General features: G+C 44.6%; 1 non-coding gene across 1 annotated transcript; it reads right to left on the bottom strand.

The window, feature by feature from the left end:
* Positions 1-8,320: 8,320 nt before the first annotated feature.
* Positions 8,321-8,459, bottom strand: LOC114810958. Its single transcript, XR_003758647.1, has one exon. It is a non-coding gene; the product is annotated as a small nucleolar RNA SNORA7 (small nucleolar RNA).
* Positions 8,460-8,664: the final 205 nt, after the last annotated feature.

The following is an 8,664-nucleotide window of genomic DNA, read 5'->3' as shown; positions in this document are numbered from 1 at the left end:
GGAAAAAAGGACAAGGGAACTGGGTGAAGAAAGGGAATAGGGAAAATGGAGACAGAGGGAAGAAGTGGGTGAATAAGAGGGATAGAGGCAAGACCAGAGGAAGGAGAGAAATTTGGTGGGATGAATAGTAAGTAAGCCAAGGGTGGGATTAGAAAGATACATATACAAATGAAACTTGTGGCTCACTAGATTCTATCACACTCAATTCTGAGAGAGTTCCAGCCGTGGGTTTGAGAGATGATGTAGATTTTGACCTTTAATCTTTTGGTCACCTATTTTAGAGTGATTTGCTTTCAGATGTTCTATTTTGGCTCTTTAAGACCCCATCTCTCCTCTACCCGGCTCCTCCTGTTTTCACCCCCTTCCCTCAGTTCCACCATTTAGGCCTGATCTTTGGTCTTTACCCAGACAAAACTCCCTTTAACGTCATTATGTCCATTGTCTGGGGCTCCTTTTTTAGGATGCCGTTATTTATTTTTTCTGAAGCTGACTGAAAGAGCCCTTAGCCCTGAACAGTGGCAAGAAAAGTTACGATTCCTGCCCCGGGGGCAGAACAGGCTCATTTTTTCCTCTGAGCCCTTTTTTTTCATTTCTAACTTGCCATGGGTGCCTAAGACTTGGCAGGCCTCAAATGCCCTTGTGTGTTTTGTTTTGTAGGGAGGTTTTAAGTTTTATGACTTGGGGTTATAGAAGGTTTTTTATTTGCCGTGGTGAGCCCTGGGAGATGGGATGGGTGGGACCGGTTTAGAAAGGTTGTTTGGGCAGAGGGAGGCTTAGCAGCTGAGCTGCTGGTGGGTCTTGCACTGTTTCTTTACTATGTCTGGCCGTAATTTTGCCCCACCTCAGGCTTTGTTTATTGGTATTAATATTTCATATCAAGATTTAATATTTAACTTTACTGTTCAATATTTAATACTCTGCATCTTCCATGCGGATGTCTCCCTTCTGGGAGTGTCCGGCTTCCCCTGGTTACGTAACTTGCCGGATTTCCTTTTCTTCCAGTAAACTAGGCTTCTCCTGACCTTTGCCTTGGTCTGTGTGGCAGGACTGAAGTGCTGCATCTGTGTTTGGAGCATGCCCCTTTTGTGATTTGTCTGGGTCCAGGTTCTTCTCACATGGCCCAAAGAAGTCTTCTGGCTGGGAAGATGCCTTCTAAGAGGGGAAGCGTCTGGCTATAGGATTCATTCATTCATTCAATAGTATTTATTGAGCGCTTACTATATACAGAGCACTGTATTAAACACTTGGAATGTACAATTTGGCAATAGATAGAGACAATCCCTGCCCAATGACGGGCTCACAGTCTAATCAGGGGAGATAGACAGCAGAGCAAAACAGATGAAAACAAAAACAAGACATTATCACGATAAATAGAATCAAGGGGATATATACCTCATTAACAAAATAAATAGGGTAATAAATATATACAAATGAGCACAGTGCTGAGGGGAGGGGAAGAGGGAGGAGCAGAGGGTGGGGTGGGGAGGGAAGGGGGAACAGAGGGAAGGGGGCTCAGCTGAGGGGAGGGGACGGGGGAAGGGGGAGGAGCAGAGGGTGGAGGGGGAGCAGAGGGAAAGGGGGGGTCAGTGTGGGAAGCCCTCTTGGATGAAGTGAGCTCTCAGTAGGACTTTGAAGAGGGGAAGAGAGTTAGTTTGGTGGAGGTGAGGAGGGAGGGCATTCCAGGACAGCGGTAGGACGTGGGCCATGGGTCGACGGCGGGATAGGCGTGAACGGGGGACAGTGAGGGGGTGAGCGGTGAAAGAGCGGAGTGTACGGTTGGGCAGTAGCAAGAGAGAAGGGAGGTGAGGTAGAAGGGGGCAAGGTCATGAGAGCTTTGAAGCCAAGAGTGAGGAGTTTTTGTTACGTGTGGAGGTTGGTAGGATTAAAATCCAGAATCCCCAGAACCCATTTCTTGCCACCATTGAATTGTGGTGTACCTTGAGTATGGCTCCTGCCCCTGATGCCTCCCCTGAGAATGGGTTAATCCAGCTTGTCATACCTTCTCTTTTCCCCATTGCTCTGGAAAGGGTTGTGTTATTCAGAGCAAGACAATGAATGAAAAATAGCAACTGTGTTTCGTAGTGTGGCCTAGTGGAAAGAGGAGGGGCTTGGTCGAACCACTTTATTTTTCTGTGCGCATTTCCTCATCTGCCAAACGGAAATTCAGTATCTGTTTTCCCTCCCTCTTAGTCCATGATCCCCACATGGAACAGGGACTGTCTGATGTGATTATCTATTTTGGTGCTTAGTACAGGCTTGGCATTTAGTAAGCATTTAACAGTAATTGTAGTATTTGTTATTAGAATGCATGAAAACTCACGTCTCTGGCACTGAATTCTGGGACCCCAGAAATGAACACTTACAAATTTTTGTTATCGTATTTAAGCACTTACTATCTGCCAAGCACTGTTCTAAGGATTGGGGTAGAGACAAGTTCATCAGATTGGACACAGTCCCTGTCCTACATAGGGCTCACAGTCTAAGTAGGAGGGAGAATGAGGAGTATTAAATCCCCATTTTAAAAGTTGAAGAAACGGAGGCCCAGAAAAGTTAAGTGACTTTCCCACAGTCCCACAGCAAGCAATTGGCAGAGCTGGGATTAGAACCCAGCTCCTCTGACTTCCAGGCCTGAGCTCTTTCCACTAGGCCATGCTGCTGCTATAGAATGCACTTAGCATTTTTTGAATGACTAATTTGCTTTTCAAAGTATTTTTGCTTTTATAGGATATGTCATGTGAAATTTTTCCTTTTGAGGCATTTCCCAACTAATCCCATTACCCCTCGTGTTGCCATGCCTTCACCTACCCTTAGCACTGATGTGATTATCAATTTAAGGATGTCATTCACTTGTACACGTTCATTCATTTTTCTAAACTATTGCTATGACCAGTTGTATCCAGGTCTTTCCTCCTGTTCCCCCTATGCGAATACAGTTTATGTCCACCTGTCTCTTCTGTTAGATTGTAAGTGCCTTGAGGGTAGGGATGTGTCTTTGACTTTAAATGTACTCACCCAGTGTTCTATACTTGGTATGTGCTCACTATGTACTATTGTGTGGATGAATGGGCTTCCCTCCATTATTTCCTCTCCTCCTCTGATGCTGCTCCTGACCAAAATAATAACAATAATGATGATGATTTGTTAAGTGTTTGTAAGAGAAGCAGTGTGGCTTAATGGAAAGAGCACGAGCTTGGGAGTCAGAGGATGTGGGTTCTAATCCTGCCTCCACTCATGCCTCCACCACTTGTCTGCTGTGTGGCCTTGGGCAAGTCACAACTTCTGTAAAATGGAGATTAAAGGTGTGAGCCCCATGTGGGACAACTGGATTACACTCTATCTCCCCCCAGCGCTTAGAACAGTGTTTAGCACATAATAAGTGCTTAACAAATACCATTATTATTATATGTATCAAACACTGTTCTAAGCTCTGGGGTGGATGCAAGCTAGTTGGGTTGGACACAGTCCCTGTCCCAAATGGGGCTCACAGTTTTAATCCCCATTTTGCAAATGAGGTAACTGATGCACAGAGAATTTAGTGACTTGTCCAAGGTCACATAGCAGACAAGTGGTGGAGCCGAGCTTAGAACCCAGGCTCTGCAGACCCCCAAGCCCATGCTCTATCCACTAGGCCTTGCTGCTTCTTTAAGCAAAATAGTTTACCATGGGCAGAGTGTGCTTTAGGAGGTATAAAGCCCTAATATCCTCATGGTGCAGCAGCAGCAGCAGCATATGAGGCAAACAAAGTCTGCTTCGGGGCAGAGGCCACTCTCAGTTTCTTAATTCTCTTTGAATTATGTATAAACTCACACTTTCCCCTCTGACAGTTGCAAGTGAATCCCAGATCTAATTTTTCTCTTCTGCTGAAATGGATCCTACCAATGTCCCCTGTGTCAGACAGATTCATCATATAGACTTTCTGACATGAGGTGGCGGGGATAGCTGGAAGCCGGCTGGAGCCCATCAGAGTGGATAAGGTTTCTTTCTCCTCATTGTGTTAGGATGAGGAAGGGTCAGGACTCCCTTCTCAATATTATCTACCAGCCCCTCTCGGTCATCTTCAATGTTGCCCGGTCAATCCAAACATATAACAGCTGTAAGGGACCAAACAAATGTGTTCTTTCTCTTTTTACTTTAAATGGGTATCTCTTTCATGGAGAAAAAGGGGATTGCTTGTCAACCAAGTGTTCCATTGCTATAGTGCAATAATGGCATAACCAGGTATTTTGCACCAAGAGAACGTTACACAAACCTCTCTCCTTGGACTTTCTCTTCCTGCCCCCGCCCAGTTGGGAGGTCAATCAGTCATTTGTATTTACTGAGGGCTTGCTGTGTGAGGAGCACTGTACTAAACACTTGGATGATACAAAATTACAATAAAAAGACTCATTCCCTGCCACAGTGAGCTTACACTCTAGAGGCGGAAACAGATATTAATATAAATAAATGAATTACAGATAAGTGTATAAGTGCTTTGGGGCTAGGAGCAGGGATGGATAAAGGGAACAAGTCAGGGCGATGCAGAAGGGAGAGCGAGAAGATAAACGGAGGTCTTAGTCAGGGAAGGCATCTTGAGGAGATGTACCTTCAATAAGGCTTTGAAGAGGGGAAGAGTAAGTGTCTGTCAGTTTAGGAGGAAGGACATTCCAGGCCAGAGGTAGGATGTGAATGAGGGGTCCAAGGTGCGATAGATGAGATCGAGGTACAGCGAGAAGGTTGGCATTAGAGGAGCAAAGTGTGAAGGCTAGGTTGAAATTAGGAGAGTAGTGAGGTGAAGTAGGAATGGGCAACGTGACTGAGTGGTTTAAAGTCAATGGTGTGGAGTTTTTGTTTGCAGAGGTGGATGGGCAACCAGTGGGAAGTGGTAGAGGATTTAAAAGGGGATATCTGCCCCCTCTGTCTTCCATCCGCTTGCGCTCCCCTGCTCTCTAGAAAGGCCCCAGCATATCCAGATATGCTCCAGATATCCAGCATATCCAGATGCAGCCATAGCTCACAGAGAGACACAAAGGGAGTCGGGGCTCCTTCCAGCCCTGCTCCTCCTCAGAAATACCACCTTTCCCAACCCATTTTCCCTCTCCCCATGTCCTCTTTCAAGTTGGGATAGGACAGCCTTCTTTTTCAATGCTATCTTTAAAATGTTTGCTGTGATCAAGGTAATAATGTGAAAAGACATTCTGGGACACAACCGTATCCTGCTTATTCTCCAGACTCTTGCTTAATAATGTTGGTATTTGTTAAGCGCTTACTATGTGCCGAGCACTGTTCTAAGTGCTGGGGTAGACATAGGGGAATCAGGTTTTCCCACGTGGGGCTCACAGTCTTAATCCCCATTTTACAGATGAGGGAACTGAGGCACGGAGAAGTTAAGTGACTTGCCCACAGTCACACAGCCAAGTGGCAGAGCTGGGATTCGAACTCATGAGCCCTGACTCCAAAGCCCGTGCTCTTTCCACTGAGCCACGCTGCTTACCTCATGAAGGGCCAGTTGCACATATCTGTTAATAATAAAAACAACTATGGTATTTGTTGAGCACTTACTATGTACCAGGCACTGTACTAAGCGCCAGAGTAGATTCAAGCAATCAGGTTGGACACAGTCCATGGCCCTCATGGGGCTCACAATTTCAATCCCCTGGCCCATGTCTGTTCTATTTTATCTCTTTCTGAGCACTAACTCATTGCTGAGGTTCATGATTTTGATGTTGCAGAGGAAGCCAGAAGTCCAGTAGGAAGGGCAAATTGGCTTGATCGAATCTACTCAGGATGCAATTCTGACTGGCAGCAAGACCAGAACTTTGGTCCAAGCCTTGTGTTTCTCTCAGGGACTCTGAACCAAACCAATTCACTTATCATTCTCTAAACTGTAAACTCACTGTGGGCAGGGAATGTGTCTGTTTATTGTTATATTTACTCTCCCAAGCATTTAGTACAGTGCTCTGCACACAGTAAGCGCTCAGTAAATACGATTGACTGCTGACTGACCACTCTCCACTGGCCCCTTAGACCAAAGCACTGTGAGATTCTACCCTGACTTTTTTTAAACATTTGCATTATTTTGGCAGTAAGAAACCTTAGCTTCTTAGGAGCTGTCTCATCAAGTTCCAAGAGCCATCAGGAATCTACCTTCAACAGTTTGCTATATCCTGTAGTTAATATGTGAAATACCAGACACTTCCCTTTGAAAGGGGCTCACAATTACTGCAGGTAGAGGCCTAATTGGAGTCTTTACAGCTCAACTATCCATTGTGTAATAAAACATTGCTCCTTACTGGTTGACACCCAATTAATCCTAGACCGATCTTATCAAACACTCTGCTTGTTCAAAGGATTTACATTAGTTTAAACTCATGCTCACTGCTTCAGTGTATTAGTGAATCACATTTCTAAAGAAAGAATGGAGTTGCTGCACTGTGACTGTGAATGCCTTGAAGGATCGTCTCTATTAACTCTATTGTACTCTTCCAAGTGCTTACTACAGTGCTTGCTACACAAAAAAGTGCTCAAGAAATGCATTCGATTGATAGTCATCAAGAACAATCATTTTCACTCCTGCTAAGACCTCACAGAGGAACTACATTCTTCCACTAAAGTTTATCCCACCGCCTCTGAGCCAAAATATGCTGTGCAGTGTAAACATGATTTATACTGCTATATATATATATACACATATATATGTATATATGTATATATATATATTATAGGGGATTAAATCCCTAATCTACCACATCCTTAGACCGGGTGCCCCACTTGGGTTAGGGGCTGAATCTGATCTGATCTGTAACAATGTGCTGTTACAGTCCATGGCATACCCCACCTTTGGTCTCACTTTAGAAGATGACAAATATCTCACTGGTTCACAAGAGGGATTCAAATAACCTGGGGTGAGTTTTGACTTGTGGTAGATTGCCTTCCACTCACTAGCCACTGGCCTAGCTAGGACTGGAATGGACAGGCCTCTGCTTGACCCTCCCTCCTGTAGATGAGAGGGAGTACAATCAGGCAATAGTACAATCGTACTATTCCTCGAAGTGTCTTTTGTTTTCTGTCCTTGGCAGTGGCAACAAAAGACACTTCGAGGAATAGTACGATTGTTGTCTTATGCTGTTGAGTCTTCTCCGACGCATAACGACATCATGGACACATCTCTCCCAGAAAGCCCCACTTCATCTGCAATTGTTCTGGTAGTTACCCATAGAGTTTTCTTGGTAAAAATATGGATGTGGTTTACCATTATCGCCTTCCTCGCAGAAAACTCGAGCCTCTGCCCTCAACTCTCTCCCATGACTCTGCTGTCCAGCATGGGTGAGTTTTGACTTGTGGTAGATTGCCTTCCACTCACTAGCCACCGGCCTAGCTAGGACTGGAATGGACAGGCCTCTGCTTGACCCTCCCTCCTGTAGATGAGACTGGTAGAGTACTGGAAACTCTCCAGTTGTGACCTGAGAGGGCGAGTGTGATTGTTACCTTCTCATATATAGCATTGTTTCTTCAACCATCCCTAATGTATTCATTGTGGATTTTATCACTAGGAATTTATCTTTACCTTTCTAGAATCTTCTAATATCTTAATCTTTTCTCTTCAAACTACAACAGTTCTATCATTTATAAACCTTTCTTGAGGTTTCTAGCAGTCCTAAATTTTCACACTAATAGCCCAACTTTGCTGTTTAATAGCCCCAAAGACCTACAGTCTATGAATTTACCTAAATATTTTCACAGGAAGAGAAGCAGCATGGCCTAGTGGAAAGAGCTGGGACTGGAAGTCAGGGAATCTGGATTTTCATTCTGGCTCTGCCACTTGCCTGCTGTGTAACCTTGGGCTGGTCCCTTAACTTCTCTGTACTTCAATTTCCTTATCAGTCATCAGAGATTCAATACCCATTCTCCCTCCTACATAAACTGTGAGCTACATGTAGGTCAGAGACCTTGTCTGACCTGATAATGGACTTGTATCTACCCCAGTGCTTAGTATAGGACTTGGCACTTTGAAGCATTTAGCAAAAATCACAACTGTTATCGCAAAGAGGGGCAATATGGTGCCTCTGAGAGCACTGTCTTGTTTAGAAAGTGCTGTAAAAGCTGTGGTGAAATTTGTCTTGTCTTATGCTGTCGAGTCATTTCCTACCCATAGTGGCACCATGGACACATCTTTCCCAGAACACCCTGCTCTCCATTTGCAGTCATTCTGGTAATGTATCCATAGAGTTTTCTTGGTAAAAATATGAAAGTAGTTTACTATTGCCTCTTTCTGCTTAGTAAACCTGAGTCTCTATCCCCAATCCTCTCCTGTGCCTCTGTTGCCCAGCATGGGTGAATTTTGACTTGTAGCAGATTGCCTTCCACTCTCTAGTCACTGGCCGAGCTAGGAATGGATTGGGTAGACCTCTGCTTGACTCTCCCTCCTATAGTCGAGACTGGTAGAGTACTGGAAACTCTCCAGGTTGAGACCCTGAGAGGATGTGGAGAAATTAGCTTGAAGGAAAGAGTCCATCCTCCTACCTCAAGTCATGTTCTGTAATAAAGACTGAGGGCTTCATGAAATACTACAGGCTTGCTCTTGGGTTTTATAATATCAATAATATCAGTTCCCTTTGGAGAAAGATGAGGTGCCCCTCTGTCAGATAATTAAAAGTGCCAATGGTTTGTTTTGAATGGCTTAATACA

The sequence above is a fragment of the Ornithorhynchus anatinus genome, chromosome 3 (genome assembly GCF_004115215.2).
Source record: "Ornithorhynchus anatinus isolate Pmale09 chromosome 3, mOrnAna1.pri.v4, whole genome shotgun sequence".
Classification (NCBI taxonomy): Eukaryota; Metazoa; Chordata; class Mammalia; order Monotremata; family Ornithorhynchidae; genus Ornithorhynchus; species Ornithorhynchus anatinus.
This window is presented reverse-complemented; position numbering and strand designations above follow the sequence as displayed.